We start from the raw sequence: 21,775 nt of genomic DNA, 5'->3' as shown, positions 1-21,775 counted from the left end.
AATTTAAATATAAAATATTAAATAGCATAGTCCTCATCCTTTCCCCAACTTATTGATATTTGAATGAACGCTAACATTTGGTTTCAGTATTTGTCAGATATTTCTGAAAAATCAATTATTAACTTTCTAAAAGTCACCATTAGAAGGAACAGGATCATGGTTGTCTGCTGACTTGTCACAGCTCCTCAGAGCCATTGGTCCCAATATATATTCATTCATCATTACTATTATTCCTTCTTCTTATCAGTTGTCATTAGTCCTTATAAAGGCAGCCATTTCCTGCATAGTCACTGCTCTTTGCAGCATGAGGTTCAGACACAACCCCACCCTTGTCCGAGTGCCTTGTGGATCTTGTGTGGAAAATAATGTCTAATAATGTTGAAAGAAAAATCCTACAGAAAAGATGCCTCGGCTAGTCTTCATCCAGTGAATTAGTTGATGCGTTTGGTGGAAAGCAAGGGGTATTGCTAGGGAGTGTTGCTTGTGGCCTAGCTTTGTGTGTGTGGAGTTCACAGTGGAGGAGGCACAGAGGCAGCCGAGCTGTCCAGGACACTGAGAGGTGGCCCCGGAGGGCAGATTACAGAGGGGGAGATGAGCAGACCACCAGACCACTTAGGTACCAGGGTAGCACCTGCCACTTGGTTAAATTCTCGGGTAGTTCCAGGTTTCGCTTTTTGACACACGTTAAAAACCAAAAAAACACACCAAAAATCTATAGGTTTTTATTAATATAGTGTATAGATTGAATGACCTAGCTGGTGTTAAAATGGGACTTTTTCTTTTCCACAAAGGTTTCCTGATTCCATCTTTTGATCTTTAGTATCCTCTTAAATCAGCAAGCTCCAGTTCCAAGCAGCCAAATGTGTGATGTAAAGCGAGCGGTTGTAGACTCTGTTTCCCCACACACCCGCTCTTGGAAAACTGGTGGTGTTGAGCTGATTGTCCTTCCAGCATAAAAGTAGTTTCAACTGTAATTCTCATGAGTGAACAGTTCACTCCTTTTATATTTCAGCTGGAGTTTTGATGGTTATCCTAGTAAATAAATACTAACGTGTGTTAATATTATAGGAATTGAATGACACTAACTGGGACATTAACTACAGTGGGAAGAAATAGAAATACCATTTACTAAATTTTGAAATTGTTGTACAGCGCTGAACCTGCAAATTCATTCTCATAGAAATTACCAGGCATTAGGAAAAAGTTTCAATTAGTAGTTGTTTTTTTACCCTAACTAAGCCAAGAGCTCCGTACCCAGGCTACTGGTGGTCCAATATTTGTTGCATTTCATTTCTCACTCAGAGAGAAGCAGGGCAAGGACACACTCTTCACTTCTTCCAAGATTACTAAGGATTCAGGTCTGAAAGCTCTCTCTCTCTCTTCCTGCTGGATGCCCTGACAGGCGGGCTCATCCTCTCTCCTCTCTTGGCTGCTGGAAAATGTCAGCCCTCCCCTCATGTGGCTCCCACTGTCAGCCACTTGCCACGCTCAGTCTTGTGCATGGCCTGCAGTCACAGCAACCACTGTGATTACATTCTCTCTTGCTTGGCAAGAGACATGTGTTTGTCATCAGCTGGAGGGGTAGGAGATAGGAAGCTGGAAGCCCACCTTCACCATGCTATTGGGAAATAAATTACACTTGGAGTGATTTTGAATTTCTCAAAAATAAATGCTGTATTAAAAAGTGATTAAAACCCCTGAAACTTCTTAGTATAATATGGAGCAAAGGAACGGTGAAGAATATATCTTTTCTGTTTCAGTAAAGCTTAACTTGTCCTGAGTCTAAAAAAAAATGATTAGTAAAAGCAGAGAGTTGTGTGACCCGGAGCCACAAGTTCTCCTTTGCTTTGGAATGCTTGAAACACCAGCCTCCCCTAACAGTTCCCTGTGGCTGATTTATTTGGATTTAAGATGAAAGACTCAAAACAATAGAGTAAGTCACCTCTGGTTTGGAGGTTAAAAATATCAAAGTGTGAGAGCAGAGCAGAGAAAGGCCATTTTGGCAAGAGTATGTGGGCTCTGCTTCACACATAGCACTCCTCCCTTCTCTTTGGGTGACAGCAGAAATAAGGCAAGAATATGGTAGTTCTCTGGGCCCTAGGACTTCAGCATCAGGCTGGAAGATAGACATCTTCTTTTATGGGTGCCCCTCGCTAAGCAAAGAATGTGCATTGCCCAGCACTTGTTCAGAAACATCTGGAATCTATTCAACCTAAGGGAACAGTTAGCTTGAGAACTTGCATCCAGATGTCCGTGACATCTTGGGATTCAGCTGGCACTAAAGCATTTTGCATGGGCTTTCTGTCTCTGTGATCTGTGGAAGAGGCCATTACAGTTAGACCTTTAGAGTTTCCAGGATCCAGGAAATGAGAATTCTGATGCTTCATTCAAGCTTGGCTCCTTTTAAACATTTATTTACTTTGTCACTTGCCGAGCCATACACAGTGATAACAGCATCCAGGGAATCATTGGGATTTCACATCTTCAGGCCCTAAGCCATTGGGTCCTTTCCTTATCTAGGTAGAGACCCCCTCTTTATATTTACTTGTTTGTCTGCTTGTCTCCTTCAAATGATGAGTGTCTCTGATCTGAATTCCCAGCACCTAGCAACAGGCTTGGAATTATGATGATGACAATACGATGGCATTAATTGTAACTAATGGTTATTTAGTTCTATTGCCATTTTATGTACAGTATTTCACTTACTATAACCTGTGAAAGAAATATTGTTATAATGCCCATTTGAATGAGGTAGAAGCAGAGGTACAGACAGGTTCAATAAATTGCCATAACCTATAAGTGGCAGAGCCTGGTTCCCAGGACTAGTGGTCTGACTTCAGACTCATACTCTTTTCTACTGTACTGCCTAAATTTGCCCAAGCAGTGGTTATCCAAAAGGATGTGAAAATGGGGAAAGGATTTTGGTTTCATGTCCATGAAAGACCCTTACAGGTAGACATGCCTAGAAGAACAAATTTTTCTAAAAAGTTGGGGGAAGAAATTAAGGAGTGTTTCTGAAGTAGACTGTATTAAGAAATGAAGAGTATGATATAGTGTCATACTTAAAGGATCTATCCAACAAGATTATCTAACAATTGTAAATATTCATGTTCCCAACATGGGAGCAGCCAATTATTATTGGCTATATAATTGATTATAAAATCAATAACCAAAGTAAAGAAACACATTGATAATAATACATTAATAGTAGGGGACTTGGGGCGCCTGGGTAGCTCAGTGGGTTAAAGCCTCTGCCTTAGGCTTGGGTCATGATCCCAAGTACTGGGATCGAGCCCCGCATCAGGCTCTCTGGTCATCAGGGAGCCTGCTTCCTCCTCTCTCTCTGCCTGCCTGTTTGCCTACTTTTGATCTCTGTCTGTCAAATAAATAAATAAAATCTTTAAAAAAATAGTAGCAATGGACAGATCATCTAAGCAGAAGATCAACAAAGAAACAAGGGGCTTTGAATGACATACTGGACCAGATGGACTTCACAGATAATATAGAACATTCTATCCTAAAATAGCAGAATAATCATTCTTCTCGAGTGCACATAGAACTTTCTCCAGAATAGATCACATACTATGTCACAGATCAGGTCTCAACTGATATCAAAAGATTGGAATTATTCTCTGCATATTTTCAGTGAAAACTTGAACTCAATCCCAAGAGGAAATTTGGAAGGAGCTCAAAACACTTGTAGGTTAAAGAGCATCCTAGTAAAAAATGAATGGGTCAACCAGGAAATTAAAGAATTTTAAAATTTCTTTTAAAAAATCATGGAAACTAATGAGACTGAAAATGCATCTCTTCAGAACCTTTGGGATACAACAGAAGTGGTCCTAAGAGGGAAGTACATTGCAATACAAAAAAAGGCCTCTCTCAAAAAATTTGAAAAATCTTAAATATACGAGCTAACTTTATACCTAAAGGAGCTGGAGAAAGAACAGCAAATAAAACCTAAACCAAGCAGGAGAAGAGAAATAATAAAAATTAGATCAGAAATCATTAACTAGAAAGCAGAAGAACAATAAAATAGATAAATGAAGCTAGAAGTTTGTTCTTTGAAAGAGTTAATATGATAGATAAACCTCTAACCAATCTTATCCAAAAGAAAAGAGAAAGGACCCAAATTAATAAAATCATGAATAAGGGAAGAGATCACGATTAACACCAAGGAAATAGAAATTATTAGTAGTAATCATTACCGGCAATTCTATGCCAACAAATTAAGCAATCTGGAAGAAATGAATGCATTCCTGGAAACTGATAAATGACCAAGACTGAAACAGGAAAAAATAGATCATCTGAATAGACTAATAACCAGCTAGGAAATTGAAGCAGTAATCAAAAAGCTCCCAAAAAACAAGAGCCCAGGGCCAGATGACTTCCCAGGGGAATTCTACCACACATTTCAAGAAGAAAGCATACCTATTTTACTGAAGCTGTTTCAAAAAAATAGAAATAGAAGGGAAACTTCCAAACTCATTCTATGAGGCCAGCCATTACCCTGATCCCAAAACCAGGCGAAGACCCCATCAAAAAGTAGAAGTACAGACCAGTATCCCTGATGAACATGGAGGCCAAAATACTCAACAGGATTCTAGCCTATAGGATCCAACCGTACATTAAGAGGATTATTCACGACCAAGTGGGAATTATTCCTGGGATGCAAGAGTGGTTCAACATTTACAAATCAATCAGCATGATAGATCATATTAATAAAAGAAAAGAACAATATTATCCTCTCAGTTGATGCAGAAAAAGCATTTGACAAAATGTAGCACCCTTTCTTGATGAAAACTCTTCAAAATGTAGGGCTAGAGGGATCATACCTCGATATCATAAAAGCCATCTACAAAAAGCCCACAGCAAATATTCTCAATGACAAAAAACTGAGAACTTTTCCCCTAATGCCAGAAACACAACAAGGATGCCCACTCTCACCACTTTTGTTCGACATAGTACTAGAAGTCCTAACCTCAGCAATCAGACAACAAAAAGAAACAAAAAGCATTCAGATTGGCAAAGAAAAGGTCAAATACTCACTCTTTGCAGGTGACATGATACTTCATGTGAAAACCAAAAAAACTACACCCAAAATTGCTAGAACTCATACAACAGTTCAGCAATGTGGCAGAATACAAAATCAATGCACAGAAATCAGTTGCATTTCTATACACTAACAATGTGACTGAAGAAAGAGAAGGAATCAATCCTATTTACATTTGCACCAAAAACCATAGGATACCTAGGAATAAACCTAACCAAAGTGGCAAAGGATCTGTATTTAGAAGACTATAAAACACTCAGGAAAAAAATTTGAGGAAGAGAAGAAGACACAAAGAGATGGAAAAACATTCCATGCTCATGAATCAGAAGAGGAAATATTGTTAAAATGTCTGTGCTACCCATAGCGATCTACACATTTAGTGCAATCCCTATCAAAATACCATTGACATTTTTCACAGAGCTGGAACAAATAATCCTGAAATTTGTATAGAAACAGAAAAGACTCTGAATAACCAAGGGAATTTTGAAGAAAAAAAAAAACAAAAAACAACAGCAACAAAGCTGGGGGTATCATAATGCCTGACTTCAAGCTATATTACAAAGCTGTGATCATTAAGACAGCATGGTACTGGCACAAAAACAGACACATAGATCAATGGAACAGAATAGAGAGCCCAGAAATGGACCCTCAACTCTATGATCAACTAATCAGGAAAGAATATCCAATGGAAAAAAGACAGTCTCTTCAATAAATGGTGCTGAAAAAATTGGACCATTCTTACACCATACACAAAGATAAACTCAAAATGGATACAAGATCTAAATGTGAGACAGGAATCCATCAAAATCCTAGAGGAGAACACAGGCAACAACCTCTCTGAACCTTGGCCACAGCAACTTCTTGCCAGACACATCTCTAAAGGCAAGGAAAACAAAAGCAAAAATGAACTATTGGAACTTCATTGAGATAAAAAGCTTCTGCACAGCAAAGGAAATAGTCAACAAAATTAAAAAGGCAACCTACAGAATGGGAGAAGATATTTGCAAATGACACATCAAATAAAGGGTTGGTATCCAAGATCTATAAAGAATTTCTCAAACTCAACACCCCAAGAAATAATACAGTCAAGAAATGGGCAGAAGACATGAACAGACATTTCTCCAAAGAAAACATACAAATGACCAAAAGACACATGAAAAAATGCTCCACATCACTTGTTATCAGGGAGCTACAAATCAAAACCACAATGAGATACCACCTTATACCAGTTAGAATGGCTAAAATTAACAAGAAGGAAACAACAAATGTTGGCAATGGTATGGAGAAAGGGGAACCCTTCTACCCTGTTGGAGGGATTGCAAGCTGATATAGCCACTCTGGAAAACAGTGTGGAGGTTCCTCAAAAAGTTAAAAATAGAGCTACCCTATGACCCAGAAGTTGCACCACTGGGTATTTATCCCAAAGATACAATGATATAATGAAACAAAGAGGCACCTGCACCCCAGCGTCCCTAGTAGCAATGTCCACAGTAGCCAAACTGTGGAGATGTCCTTCTACAGATAAAGATGTGGTATAAACCATATAAATATACAACATTCCATATACAATGGAATATTACTCAGATATTCAAAAGGATGACTACCTACCATTTACATCAGTGTGGATAGAACTGGAGGGTAGGGGCGCCTGGGTGGCTCAGTGGGTTAAAGCCTCTGCCTTCGGCTCAGGTCATGATCCCAGGGTTCTGGGATCAAGCCCCACATTGGGCTCTCTGCTCAGCAGGGAGCCTGCTTCCTCCTCTCTCTCTCTGCCTACCTCTCTGCCTACTTGTAATCTCTGTCTGTCAAATAAATAAATAAATCTTTTAAAAAAACTGGAGGGTATTATGCTAAGTGAAATAAGTCAATCAGAGCAAGACAATTATATGGTTTCACTCATATGTGTAATAAAAGAAATAGCATGGAGGATCATAGGGGAAGGGTGGGAAAACTGAATGGGAGGAAATCAGAGAGGTGAGACAAACCATGACAGATTGTTGACTCTGGGAAATAAATTGAGGGTTGTGGAAAGGGAGGTGGGGGGCATGGGGTAACTGGGTGATGGGCATTAAGGAGGGCATGTGATGAGCACTGGGTTTTATATGCAATTGATGAATCATTGAACATGACATCTGAAATAAATGATGTACTATATGTTGGCTAATTGAATTTAAAGTTTAAAAATATTAACCATGTACAATAACACTGTTGAATTTTGTGTGTCCATCTGTATCAGCCTTCAGTGTTGCCACACATCTTTTAATTAGTTCTAATTGTTGGTAAACGCTCAAGTGCAGAGCGTTCCAGTCCTTATACATTCCTTCTCATTCTTGCCCCATCACATTGGGTAGGATCTTCAATGTAATATTGAATAGTAAAGTACGGTAGAGTGAGCATCTCTGTTTTATCTCTGACTTTAATGAATAAGCTCCAAATGTTTTACTCTAAGCATAATATCTCCTACAGATTTGTGGTAAATACTTATGTCATGTTCAGGAATTTTTTATCCATTCCTATTCTGATATCATGAACATGTACTAAAACTTAGTGCATTTCCTGTATCCAAATGATATGATTTTTCTCCTTTAATATGTTAATACAGTAAATTAAGTTAATAGATTTTCCAGTTGTGAATCATATTTACATTCTCTAGGATGACTCCAACCATTGTATTATTTGAGTACACTATTGATATGATTGCTGTCATATTATTTAGATTTTTGTATCTGTTTATAATTTTTTACATTGCATTTTTCTGGTTTTGGTATCAAGAATCTCATATTCTTATAATATGAGTTAACTTTTCTTCTTTTAAATTTTTGAAAAGATCTTTATATAATCTACATAAAGTAGGATCCATTCCTTGATGATAAAGACAGTCATAGGAAGTTCATGTGTTTTTTGAGGGTGGAAAGGTATACAAAACATGATGAAATTTTAACTAAGATTCGTTTTGTGTAATGATTATTTAAATTTTTCTAGAAAATTTTCATTTAATCTAAATGCAAATGTATTGGCATAAAATTATTCCAAATATGATTTTGATGATTTTTAAATGTTCATACACTAATTTCTGCTCATAAAATTTACCACTTTTTCCTGCATTATTTATAATTATTTCATTCTTTTTCAGGAACCTTAATTGAAATGTTTAATAATACTTTAAATCATTTTAATCATCATGCCTTTAAAGCTTATAAATATTCTCTTTATGCAAAATTTTGGCTCCATAATCATCACTTTTATTTGTAATATTTTTTTATTATAAATATTTGGTAAATTTTACTGTGATTTTCTTTTTAAATTGTGAGTTATATATGGGAGTATATATTTTTAATTCTTTACATTTCCCTTTTTTATAGAATTTTAATAGATAACTTTTAACTGTAATGAAGTTGGAACACATTGATTGCATGATACATAGTCATCGAATTTGTATTTTGGGAGACATAGTTATGGTTGGTTTTTATAAATATTTCACATTACTTTTTAAAAGAATATAGACTCTCAACTGATTGGGTGTGAAAGACTGTGTGTTTATATTTGATCAAACTTATTGATTATATTGTTTAAATCTTTTATAGCCTTATTAATTATTTGTATGATATAATAGTTTCTGATAGAATTTTATCAAACTCTTACACTTTTTCATTTCTCCTTGTAATTATGTCAATTTTTTTCTCCATATATTTCAAAGCTATGTTAATAGGTACACATAAATTCATGACTTTTATTTCTCCTTGGTATGTTATTCCTTTTTTCATAGGATACTGTGTATTTTAATTCCTAAATATGCTTTCTAACTTAAATTCTGTTTTGCCTGATAATAATATTGCTACTTTAGCTTTCTTTCAGTTAGCATTTTCCTGGTATATCTTTCCAGTTCCTTGTTTTCAGGTTTGTGTGTGTCTGTGTGTTTGTTTTGTGTGTCAACTTAAAATCTCTTTTAAATAGTGTATGACCCAATTTTTAAAAATCTAATGATAGACTCTGTCTTTTAATTGACAGGAATATTAGTTTCCTATTGCTGCTGTGACAAACTTATTATCTTACAGTTCTGGAGGACATTAATCTAAAGTGCATCTATAAAGCTGTATATATTTTTTGAAACTCTAGAAAAAAATCGAATTCCTTGCCTTTTACAGCTACTGGAGGCCACCAGCATTCTTTGTCTTGTGGCCCCTTCCTTCATCTTCAAAGCCAGCAACAGACCATCTTCCCTCCTCCCTGACTTCTGCTTCCATCCTTATATCTCTGACTTTTGACACTCTTGCCTTTTTCTTATAAAGACCTTTGTTACCACATTAGGACTATCCCAATAACCCAGGATAATCTTTTCATTTCAAAATCCTTAATCACATCTGGAAGCCCCTCTGACATGTGAGGGCAGCATATTCACAGATACAAGGGATTAGAACATGGACATTTTTAAAGGCCCATTATTCAACCTTCCATACCTTTAAAAATTTATTATAATTATTGATGTATATGAGCTCACTTCTACCCTGTCATTTCCCATATACTATGGGCTTTTTCCTTCTTTATTTATTTCTTTTTCTGCTTTATATTGTATTGATGAATTTTCTTCAAGCCCTCCTCCAACCACTACTACCTCTCATACATTTCCTATAGTCATTTGAAAGCTAAAAATCTTATTTGATTTAATTAGCTCTTTTTATATTGTTAAGAAATATCATATCATTTTCTAACAATAATGAAAGAATGTTGGTCCTCCTCAAGAATAAGACAAGGAGCGAACCATAAGAGACTATGGACTCTGAAAAACAACCTGAGGGTTTTGAAGGGTCAGGGGTGGGAGGTTGGGGCAACCTGAGGGTTTTGAAGGGTCAGGGGTGGGAGGTTGGGGGAACAGGTGGTGGGTAATGGGGAGGGCACATTTTGCATGGAGCACTGGGTGTTGTGCAAAAAGAATGAATACTGTTACGCTGAAAAAATAAATAAAATGAGAAAAAAAAAAAAAAAAAAAAAAAAAAAAAAAAAAAAGAATAAGACAAGGACTCCATCACCCATTTATTATATCTTGACCTTTCCCCTCTTCCATAATTTTTTTATTATTATGTAGAATTTTGGATCTTCTCTTCTTTACCACAAAGTTGTTGATTTTTGTCAATAATTAATTACTCACTAGTTAACAAAATTGTTTGCTGATTTTTCTTTATTCTTTTGTATCTCTCTGCTTCCTTCTTGGTTTGTATTTCTTTGTGCTAAATTATATATCTCTAAGTTCTGTGCTATATAGAGGTCTCATAGTTTATGTATATTTGACTATATCTCGATTTCACCTTCACTCTTGTACAATAGTTTAGCTAAGTATGAAATTCTATTTGACAGTATTTTTTCCTTTGAAGATTGATCTCTGGCATGTCATTGCTGATAAAATTCCATTGTTAGTCAGATTATTACTCCTTTATAAATCATTTCTTTTTCTCACAAGGTGATTTTAAGATTGTGTTTTTATTCTTGGTTTTTGTAGATTTCTCTTTAAAGGTGTTGAAATATTTGACCTTTCTAAATACTGGAAAGTTTTTGCTATTATCTCCTCAAATGTTTCTTCTTTGTCCATCCTTCTGTTTGTCTCCTGCTTTGAGCAAACTACACACACACACACACACACACACACATGTTCTAGTACATTACTACATGTCTATTTTTATTTTTCATTCATGTCTTTGATCTCTTCATCTCTCTCTGCTGCCTCCTCAGTAGTATGCTCTAGTTTACAGATTCTGCCTTTGATTTTGGCAAATTTAAAGTTTATCTCATCTATTTTATTTTTTAGTTTAATTTCAGTGGCTATATTTTTCAATTCCAAGATTTATAATTGATTACTCATAAGCACTATTCTTGATTCATATCTGTTTTTGTTTCATAATTTTTGTTTCATATATATTATCCTACCCTGCTTCTCTTTGAGGACCTCAGAAACACTTTCTAATCAATTTCACTTAATTCTATAGATTTATTGAGAATTAATTCATTAGCTGATTGTTTGTAACTGTCCTTCTTAGCATTTGGAATTTTAAACGATAGATTAATCTAGCATGAGGTATATTTTTTCTCATTCTCAGTAGTCTGGCCTCCTTGTCTAACATTTTCTTCATTTGCCTTAACCCTGAACAACTATCACAAGCCTGGAATCAAGTGTTGAGCCTTTTTTCCCCCATGGGGATACTGGAAAAATCAGATTCAGTCATTATACTTGACAATGGCTTGACATAGGACCTGTCTACATGACAGTCTGTACTTCACCACCACCACTGGCCCAACTGTGTATGTATTGCCTTGGGAACATCACAGCTTTGCTCCACCTTCTTTCAAATTCAGGGAAGCTCTCTTGGCTGGGAACTCTAGCTCTTATCCCTTACTTCCTGCAAAATCTTTTTGGCTTTCTTTTTGTCCCTCAAGTTTCCTTTTTGATTTTAGGACCTAGAGCCCAGGAGATCTGTGTCTTCAGGACCCTCTTATTGCTTCTGTTCCACATAGTGTTAATCTTGTTTTGGAGTATAGCTATGCCTGGTTCTTCCTTGTTTCAAATTTGTATTTCTTTTTTCTATGTGTTAGAGTGAAGGTTGTGTTTCAGATATTGATTTATAGTCAGTTCTCTATACTAATTTTTATACTGAGTACTTACAGAAGGATGGTGAATTTTGTCTTCATTTGGCATAAAGGAGCAGAATTTTCTTATATCTTTGCTTTAGTTATGAGAAATCTATAAAAATAAATTCACAAGAATAGGTAAATAGGATAACATTCTAGTTTATCATGGTGGGCATTTTTTCTTCAACACATGAATGTCATAGCCATTCCAAAATGGATTGTGCTTTTCCTGACAGCCATTCCAAGGGACTTATTCAGTGACTAGAGAATACAAAGGACAATAATAAATATCAAGAAACTTACAGAAGCAAAGGATTGTGCTTGACAGAGAGGTGTGAGCCTCTTACCCTGACTCTCCCTTGAGACTTCTTTTAAGTTGGCAAAGCTAAATGTGAAACCCAGAAGACAGATTCCAGCAGGTCATACTGATTATAAACCACACTGTAAAAAGGAAAGCTATCAATTGAATACTAGGTAACATGATGGGTCAGCACCTTCCCTGAATTTAGAACGACAGTTACTGGTTGAATATGATTAGTTTGAATGTAAGCTAAAGCCAAAATGAAAGGCAGAGGTTTTGTTCATTTGTCAAATGAACAGGGTATTTCTGGATACAGGTTATCTAGAAAATAAAAGAAAAATATATGAGTTTCTTGCATGATTTGCAAGACTTTCCATCTTCATTCTGCCTGTTTCACCTCTTAATTAGCTTTAGCAAATTGTTTTTTCTAATTAATTATTATTCAGTTTTACAGTTAATGCTTGTCACCACAGAGGGAGATTAAGGAAAACTTCCTTTATATTGATCAGATGTATTTTTCTTTCCAAATTCTACTTTCCCTCCTCCATAAAAATTTATAGCTTCTTCTCCATTACCAGCAGCATCATGAACTCAATCATTGTGGACTAAATGTTTGTGTCCCTCCAGAATTCATATGTTGAAATCATAACCCCCAATATGATGGTACAAGTAGGTTAGGGGTTGGGGAGGTAATTAGGTCATGAAGGTGGAGTCTTTATGAATGGGATTGGCACTCTCAAAAACGAGACCCCAAAGAGCTCCACCCTTTCCATCATGTGAGGATACAATGAAAATAATGGCTGTCTGTAACCTGGAGGAGGGCTCTCACCAGGACCTGACCATTTTGATGCTCTGATCTCAGACTTCCACCCTTTAAAACTATGAGAAAAAAGTTTCTCTTGTTTATAAACCACCCAGTCTATGTTAGAGCAGCCTTAACTGACTAAGATACCAGCTCATGTCACTTTTAAGGGATGGCTATCATTGTCATTATCAACAAAAGAATTTATTCTGGGGCACCTGGGTGGCTCAGTGGGTTAAGCCTCTGCCTTCGGCTCAGGTCATGATCTCAGGGTCCCTGGATCAAGTACCGATTCAGGCTCTCTGCTTGGCAGGGAGCCTGCTTCCTCCTCTCTCTCTCTGCCTGCCTCTCTGCCTACTTGTGATCTCTCTCTGTCAAATAAATAAATAAAATCTTTAAAAAAAAAAAAAAAAGAACTTACTCTGTGCATGGAGAGCAAACAGTCATATTCAATAATAAACTAGTAAAATGAGGCAAAAATGGGGCACCTGGATGGCTCAGTGGGTTAAAGCCTCTGCCTTCGGCTCAGGTCATGATCCCGGGGTCCTGGGATCGAGCCCCACGTCGGGCTCTCTGCTCCACAGGGAGCCTGCTTCCTCCTCTCTCTCTGCCTGCCTCTCTGCCTAGTTGTGATTTCTCTCTGTCAAATAAATAAAATATTAAAAAAAAAAAAGAAATACGAATTCCCAAAATAAGAAATCAAAGAAAAGCTTTTCCGAAAGAGTAGGGTCTTTCTTTCTTTCTTTCTTTAAAAAAAAAAGAAAAAAAAAATAAGCTAGTAAAATGAAATAAACACTTTTATATCATGAAAAAAGACAAGAAGAGATGTGATAAGTGGTATGGTGTGCAGGTTTATTAATAGTATGAGATCACCAACACACATATGTCAAGATTATATAATGTTTTTCAGGAAGAAAATCATACTCTTTCTTAGGCCCATTTCCTCTTCCCTGTCATAAGCAAAAAAGGCAGAAACTGGAGGGGCATAAATGACATGGGAGAGCTCTTCATAGGATGACACTTGTGTCTTTTATAGAGACATCTGTGATGAAATTGTTGCATGCATCATTAAGTTTCATACTTTGGAAGGAAAAAAATCCCCCTCTGGAATGTTAGTACGTTAAATTGGGATGTGTCTGAGAGGGAAGGGCAACATTCTCAGAGGGCAGGTATGATCATGTGTCACACACAGTTGTCTAACATATGGTAGTCACTCAACAAAGAGTTGTTCAATATATGAGTGTTGAAGTAGTATTCCATACTATCAAGAGTAAGGATGTTGTAGTCAGGCAGATTTGGAATGGAGTCCTAATTCTACCCGTTCAAACTCTGGGAAAGTTATTTAACCTTTCTGAGACTGACTCCTTTCCTTTAAATGGAACTAATAATGGCATCCAGAAGATTAAACATGATAATATATCTAGAAAGTGCCTGGTGAAAAATAAGCATTTGGCATTCAATAAATGCTAGCTTTGATTATTAATGTTGACAGCCAAAAAGATCTAGGTGAAATGACTTGTGGAAAGACTTAAATCTTTATGACACTATATCTTAAGATCCTTTATATTATTTTCTTAGATAAGAAAGAGAAATAAATAAGGCACACTCAGAGAGGCCCTAAGATTTCAAATGAACTGATCCATATAGTACAGAGCTCTGTGAAATGGGAGCTCTAATGCTGCCTTTTTCCTCACTTTTGTTTCTCTAAATTTTTGACAGGGAAGCCTTCTTATAAAATAGAAAATATTTGTATTAATGAATGAATATATGTTCTTCCACATCAAAGAAAAGAGGCTTATTAGAAAATAGGTTAGTATTTAGAAATTTCAAGTTCAATAGCTTTCTGATTCTCTATCTCCTTGGAGCTTATTTATTCATTTATTTGTGCAGATGCTCCCTGAAATTTGTGTAAGTCATGTCTACATGCTTAGGAGCTGTCCTCTTTCCTTTTAGTTAACTATCTTCATGCTTTGTGTTTGATCTGACAACGTTGACTGAGTTTTGAGAAGGCAGTGACTTTCAGAAAGGACATTACAGTCCTTGTTTAAAGACACATCCTAGTAACCTGAAAAGATTGTGGTACATATTACTTACAAGTGATGTAAATTACATATACCTGCCTCCCTCATGCATCTAAACTCAGCTGGCCTTAAAATTCTTACAGACTTTTTCCCTCACAAATGGGGAAACCAAAAGGTAGGGCAATTATTTGACCACTAAGAACTTTCAGCAGATCAGTGACCAACCACTTCTTATTCAATCTACTACGCCAAACTACTTCCCTTTAAGAACAAGGAGAGAATCTGGGCAAAATTATGAAAAACTGTGAGTTTGAAAGTACCAAAGCCAGTGACAAACAAAAAGAAAAAGGAAACCAAGAAATATATGCTCAGCATTTGTGACTGTTTTTCCTATGGAATCCCTGCAGAGTTTGAAAAACTAAAAAGAGCATTCAGAAAACTCACAGGTCTGTGAAGATAAAAATTGAAATCTGGACTTGCTAGAGAGATAAAAATTGGAGAAGATTGGACTTGGTAAAACTTTCAGACTTTTGGTTAGGACTCTGATAAAGCTACACCTTGGGACCAAAAGTAAACTAGCACAGATCCTCATTTCAAATTATTTTAATCTCTGCCTGGATAAAGAACATCTAGAATTGTTAGTTTTTCCCACATCTTTCCCAGAAGCAAATATATATTACTCTCCCCAAGGGAGAAAACATTATTCTAAGCTTTAAATATTTTGTGTATCTACAGTTTTGATATACAAAGTCTAACAGCTAATTTAAAAGTAACCAGCCATACAAGGAGATAAGACTACTGAACAGAAAACTACGATATACTTAATGTGCTCAAGGAACTAAAAGGCAAGATTTAAAATTTTGGTACAACTACAGGAAGTATAGAAGAGAACAAATGGAACTGATGACCTGAAAAATACAATTGGAATTAGGGACTCGGTGGATGGGCTTAACTGCTTATTAGATACAGATGAAGAGAGAATTGTGGAAGCGGGAGATATGTTAGAAGAAACCACCCAAAATGAAAAGGGAAAGGACTAAAGGGATGAAAAATGTAGAAGAGCTGGTTACACAAACAAATGCACACAGAGGGTATGGTGTTTGGAGTACCAGATGGAGCGAAGAGAATGGAGAAGAAGAGATCATGGCTGAGACATCAAGCCAGATTCAAAAAAGATGATAAACATAAAGCAAGATAAATATAAATATAGGCACATTATAGTAAAACTGCTTCAGACCAGAGAATAGGTATTAAAGGCACCCAGAGACACAAAGACTGTTTACTTGGAAAGGAATAATCGTAAACTGGCTGCTGACTCTCAGGCACTGCTGAGGGCAGGCTACCATTGTGAAAATAAGAGGACTACTAGCAAGTCTTCATTCTGAAAGGCCCCCTTCTCCCTTAATCCCCAGCACATGAGCAGCAGATTGGAATATTCTCTGGGCGCTTTCACTAACTTCAAGGAAAGGCAGAAATAAACTGATAGCTGGGCATTTAAAATATCTGATTTCCCTTGAGCACATACAGTTTTAGTGCTTCACCAGGACTGAATGAAGCTGCGTCAAGAAAGCCTGTAATGCAGCAGCAAGGAACCAGAAAACATGAAGTTGAGAACCTGGAGGAAACAAAGGCAATACAGTGAGAAGAAAGCTTAAAATTATCATTAGTAATCTCAGGAAAATAAAAGATGATTTTGCGTCCATGAACAAGAACGGGGTGATATATTTTTTTAAAGGAGCAATAAAATTGTCATGGAAGTTAAAAATACAATCACATAAGGGAAAATTTTGATAAAAGAATTGAAAAATAAAATTGAGAAGCTATTAGAGAGTAGAACAACAGGAGGAAAAGCTAGAAACAAGGAGAAAAGATTAGAAAATTAAATGATTTTTTCAGCATTTTAAAGATACAAATAAGTAGTTCCAGAAAGAATAAATTTAAAAATGGAGGTGAGGAGATTATGCAAGGAATGTCTCCAGAACTAACAGAGAAGAACTTATGGAAACTTATGAAAATGGAAAATGGAAACTCATCAAAAATGCTGCATAATTGATGAAAATAACTTATGGAAACTTATGGAAAAGACTCATCAAATATGCTACATAATTGATGAAAATAAGCGCATTAGAAAACATACCTTTAAATTCCAGATAGAAAAGTATTAGTGCTCAAAAAAAAAAAAAAAATCAGGAACCAGAGTGACCTCTAACTTCTAGATGGCAAACCTGGGATGGAAAAAAGACTTTTTGAAGGAAAATAAATTTTAGTCTTGAATTCATCATCCAACCACAAGATTAATCAAGTGTGGGGGTAGAATAAAGATATTTCAGGCGTGCGAGATCAAAACATTTACCCTCCATGAATCATTCCTTGGGAAGGTACTGAAGAACATTCTCCACCAAAGTGAGGAAAATACGAGATCTGGGATACAGGGGTTCAGATACAGGAAAGAAACTCAAGGAATACACAGGGCATGCCATGTGGCATTCTTAGGAGGCCAGCCGTGTTGCAGGCCCAGAGAGCAGCCACTCCAGGCAGGGCTTGCAGAACAGATCACTCCAGGAGAGATTTATCTTTAAGAAAATGCAGCTGATACAAAATCGATGTTTCTGAAAGTACTGAGAGGACATTTACCCCTTTGAGAGTTTGGGGATGCGTCCATGATAGATACATTAAACAACAAGCAAAGACAAGACACTAACTCCTGGGAAAATAAAAGTTGTACACAAATGGAAATGTAATCGCAGTATGCTTTTCATAGCTGTGAATAGTATTTGCATGCTTGTAATAGTATAGATTCTCACCAGAAAGTAAATTTTAACTATATTTGGGTGGATGTGGGCGGGGGGGGGGGGGAGAAAGTGATGGAGAGAGGAAAAGAAGAGAGCTGTCATTGTCTTCTGTAGAGAGAAGTAAATTGGTAATGCTCAAATTGTAAAGTTAAGAAGTAGCAGTAGATGCCTTAGAGGAAGGCAAATGCCAAAAGAAAATGCAAAAAGAATGGATAGCTGTTGCCTCTGTTAATGGGCAAAGATGGGAATAGTGGGGAAGAGTGGGAGTAGGTTCAAGGGATTACTGTTTTTCATGTTGTTTTTTCCTTAGAACCATTTGACTTTGCAAATTATTTGTGTACATTTCAGAAAAAATTTGAAAATTTAAATCTTGCTTCAGGAAAGTATTATGCTATTACCATTTGTGTAAGAAAACATAGTATATATGTAAATGGGCTTTTTTTTTTAAGTCATAAAGAATCTCTGGAAAGATATGCAGAAAGCCACGAACAGTGGCTGCCTCTCGGGATGGCAGCTAGTGTCCATCAACAGACAGAAGAGAGAGAGAGAGATTCTTGACCCTTAAACTCATTTGAGTTCTATGCTGTGTACCTGTATTACTTACTTACAAAGAAAAACTTCTAAGAAATAAAGAAATTGGGAATGAAATGGAAGCAAGAGAGCAAACAAAGTTAAAATTACATGGGCTCTAAAGAGAGTGCTCATATCCTTTTAGGACAGGTTCTTTCTTCAATGAATACAAACGCATGTCTTCTTACCATGCAATTGACATTATCCTTGTAGAACAAATGGAAGAAGGAAAAAAACCACTCACGATGCCATCAAGCATATAATCACTCTTAAATTGTCAGTGTATATCTTCTGAAACATCACTGTGTGTGTGTATGTTTGTGTATTTCTCACCCCTCCCATGGGATAATAGTACTTCATTTATGGGCTATTTTCACTCGACAATGAAGTGTAGTCACGTTCGTTATGAATCATTAAGGAATATTCCTGTTCAGATCATTTCAGTGACTGATTTTATTTCATCTCTTGGCTCCACCACAGTTGATTCATAATCCCCTACTGATAAATTGTTTCCAATTTTTCACCACCATAAACAATGCTCGTGTCCTAATTGCCGATCACATTCCTCACTGTTTCCTTAAACTGGGCTTCTAGAAATGGTCATTTGGCATGAACATGACTAAAAGGCTTGACACATCTTATAAAATTATCTTCTAGAAAATTTATACCAATTTACATCCTACCCCCAGCAATGCTGAAGAATGTCACCATCTCCCAGACCCTTGCCAGCATTTGGTTTATTTTTGCCAAATCTGGCAGATGAGGAAAAAAAAATTCATATCATAAGTATTTCTTTGGCTTACTGGTAAGGCTGAATATTTTTATATATTTATTGACAAAAAAAATTTTTTTTAACACCTTCTCCATGCCTAGTACTGTGCTAACTGAAGTGAGAGGCATCAAAACACACAGGATGGTCTCTTTCTTTGAAGGGTTTACAATCTCAGAAGAGGAAATGAATACACAACCAATACAGTATTATAATGCACTGTGTTATGATATGTAACCACAGGGAGGAAGGGATTAATTCTTCTATAAAACTTAAAGTGTTCAGACATAAAACATTTGAGTGGAGACTGGAAGGATGAGGAGGAGGACAGGGAAATGGGGTGTGCGATCCCAGAGAGTAGCGTGTTTAAGTGCAGCGACGATGTACGGTACCCTTGAGAAGGATGGGTGAGCTGGTAGGGTGGAAGCCAGGGGTGCATGTTGGAAATTGACAGTTCCTGGGAAGGAAGCCTAGAAAAGTGCACTGGGGCCCTCTTATGAAGAATTAGGAATAGATTCTCCAGACCAAAGGCTTCTGTCCAGTATTCCAGTCTTGTTTACAGGCTTCCATGTTGCAAACAGAGTAAGTGGCAAATATCCACCATGAACCCTAGAAATTATATGTAAAGTGTGTGTGTGTTTACATTTTCTGTGGTGGGTTTCCACTGCATTCTCAAAGGGGATAAAGGATTCAACACCACTGGTCCAGACCTTGGAGAGCCTTCCAGTATCTTCAGCAGGAGAGGAGCAGGATCAGGCCTGTGAGAAAGAACCCTGTCACTAATGAAGACTGGGGAGAACACAAGCAGGAAGGGGAACTGGACGTGACGTTTTGATAGATAACGTTAATAATACCCACCATTTATTGAGCATTTACTCTGCGGTAGACAAAATGCTGGATGCTTGGCACCTATTTTATTTCATCTTCAAACAGCACATTTAACAAATGAGGAAACGGAAATGGATTTTTTAATTAATCCCGGATCATGTGGCTACAAATGGCAGAGTCCATGGTTGACCACCAAGTCATGTGACTTCACAGCCCACTCTTGTAAACATTACCCTTCCCTGCCTCTCTTGTAAAGCCCCAGACCATTTCTTTCACACTTCATCTCCTAATTCTCAGTTAATTATTTTAAGTAGCAAAGTGACTCACTTCAGGGAAGAGAATCAAATGAGTGGAGATAGCATTTAGCAGATGAAAAAGAGAAAGGCCTCTGTGACTGTTCATTGTCCTTATTCCACAAAGAATTGATCGTCTGCTGAGATAATAGCATTAATCCAAAGAAATCCCTAGCTCTGCACATTGGTTTCTGTTGTTATTTGTGCCTTCTCATTCCACGGAAGGAAATTCTTGCGGATTTTAACTGGCAAACAAGTCATTTCGAAGAAAGCGCACAGCATTTTCTTCAAGCTCCACAGCCCTTCGCACCATGGATGAGGAGGTCTGCCTAAGTACATTCCCTCTCATTTACTGCTGAGATGACAGGTGCAAACAATAGCATTCACTTCTGCCTTTCATGGCAAGTGTTAAATACACCATGAGGAAACTTGTAAAAGCTCTGACTGTATTACCTTGGGAGCTGAACGCTGCCTAAGAACTACGCTGATGCACTATTATCAGGTAAAAAGCAAACATTATCTTCAGACACGTGAAACCTCAGGGTGTCACACTCATCAGCAGCAGGCACAGAATTCTGAATTGCAGAAGATCACCATCTTTCCATCTTTCACAGCCCCATGGGCATGCATGTACTAACCTTCTGTACGTGTCGTTCAAGGGCTGCTCTGAGGACTTGGCCTTTTTACCTCCAATTCTCAGAAAAAAACCAGAACCAGAGACAGCTATTGCTGAAGTTTAGATGGAAGGCTAGGAAAGCTCATTTTTGTCATTTTTGGAACAAATATGTGAAACTCTAAGGGCTCATCTGGTCCACTAAGGATAATCTCCCCCACCTTTTTTGTTCTGTTTTGTTTTGTTTTGTTTCAGAGGTGATTTAGTGATTCATCAGCTGCCTATTTAACACCCAGTGTTAATCACGTCCAGTGCCCTCCTTAATGCCCCTCACCCAGTCACCTCATCCTCCCACCCACCTCTCCTCCAGCAACCCTTAGTTTGTTTCCTATAGTTCAGAGCCTTTTATGGTTTGTTTCCCTCTCTGTTTTCATCTTATTTTTCCTTCCCTTCCCCTATGTTCATCTGCTTTGTTTCTTAAATTCCACATATGAATGAAATCATGTATTTGTCCTTCTCTGATTAATGTATTTCACTTAACATACTACCCTCTAGTTCCATCCACATCATTGCGAATGCCAAGATTTCATTCTTTTTGATGGTTGAGTAGTATTCCGTGTGTGTGTGTGTGTGTGTGTGTGTGTGTGTGTGTGTACACTACATCTTTATCCATTCATCTGTCGATGGACATCTGGGCTCTTTCCACAGTTTGGCTGTTGTGGACATTGCTGCTACAAACATTGGGGTGCACGTGCCCTTTTAAATCACTGTTTGTATCCTTTGGATAAATACTTAATAGTGCAATTGCTGGGTTGTAGCATAGTTCTATTTTTAACTTTTTGAGGAATCTCCATACTGTCTTCCAGAGTGAGCCAAATCCCTTTGAAGGGCTCATCTGATCCACTAAGGATAATCTCCCCATCTTAAAATCAGTGGACGTGGGACCTTAACTCTATCTCCAAAATCCCTTCACAGCCCTAGATTCATGTTTGATTAAATAACTGGAAAAAGGTACCCGTGCACCAGGACACAGACACCTTGGGGGCCACCTTATAACTCTGCCTTCCACAGACCCCCACACGCTGCTTCTCTTCTGGCAAAGGTAGTATCTGTCA

At 37.2% G+C, this 21,775-nt stretch overlaps 1 protein-coding gene across 1 annotated transcript in view; it reads left to right on the top strand.

Moving 5' to 3' along the window:
- The window catches only part of HYDIN (HYDIN axonemal central pair apparatus protein), a 301,936-nt gene that overhangs the window by 111,432 nt on the left and 168,729 nt on the right, over positions 1–21,775 (top strand). The gene's annotated exons all lie outside the window — the stretch shown is intronic.

This window comes from Meles meles, chromosome 19 (genome assembly GCF_922984935.1).
Source record: "Meles meles chromosome 19, mMelMel3.1 paternal haplotype, whole genome shotgun sequence".
Taxonomy (NCBI): domain Eukaryota; kingdom Metazoa; phylum Chordata; class Mammalia; order Carnivora; family Mustelidae; genus Meles; species Meles meles.
Note: the sequence above shows the minus strand (reverse complement) of the source record. Positions and strands in the feature narration are given on the sequence as shown.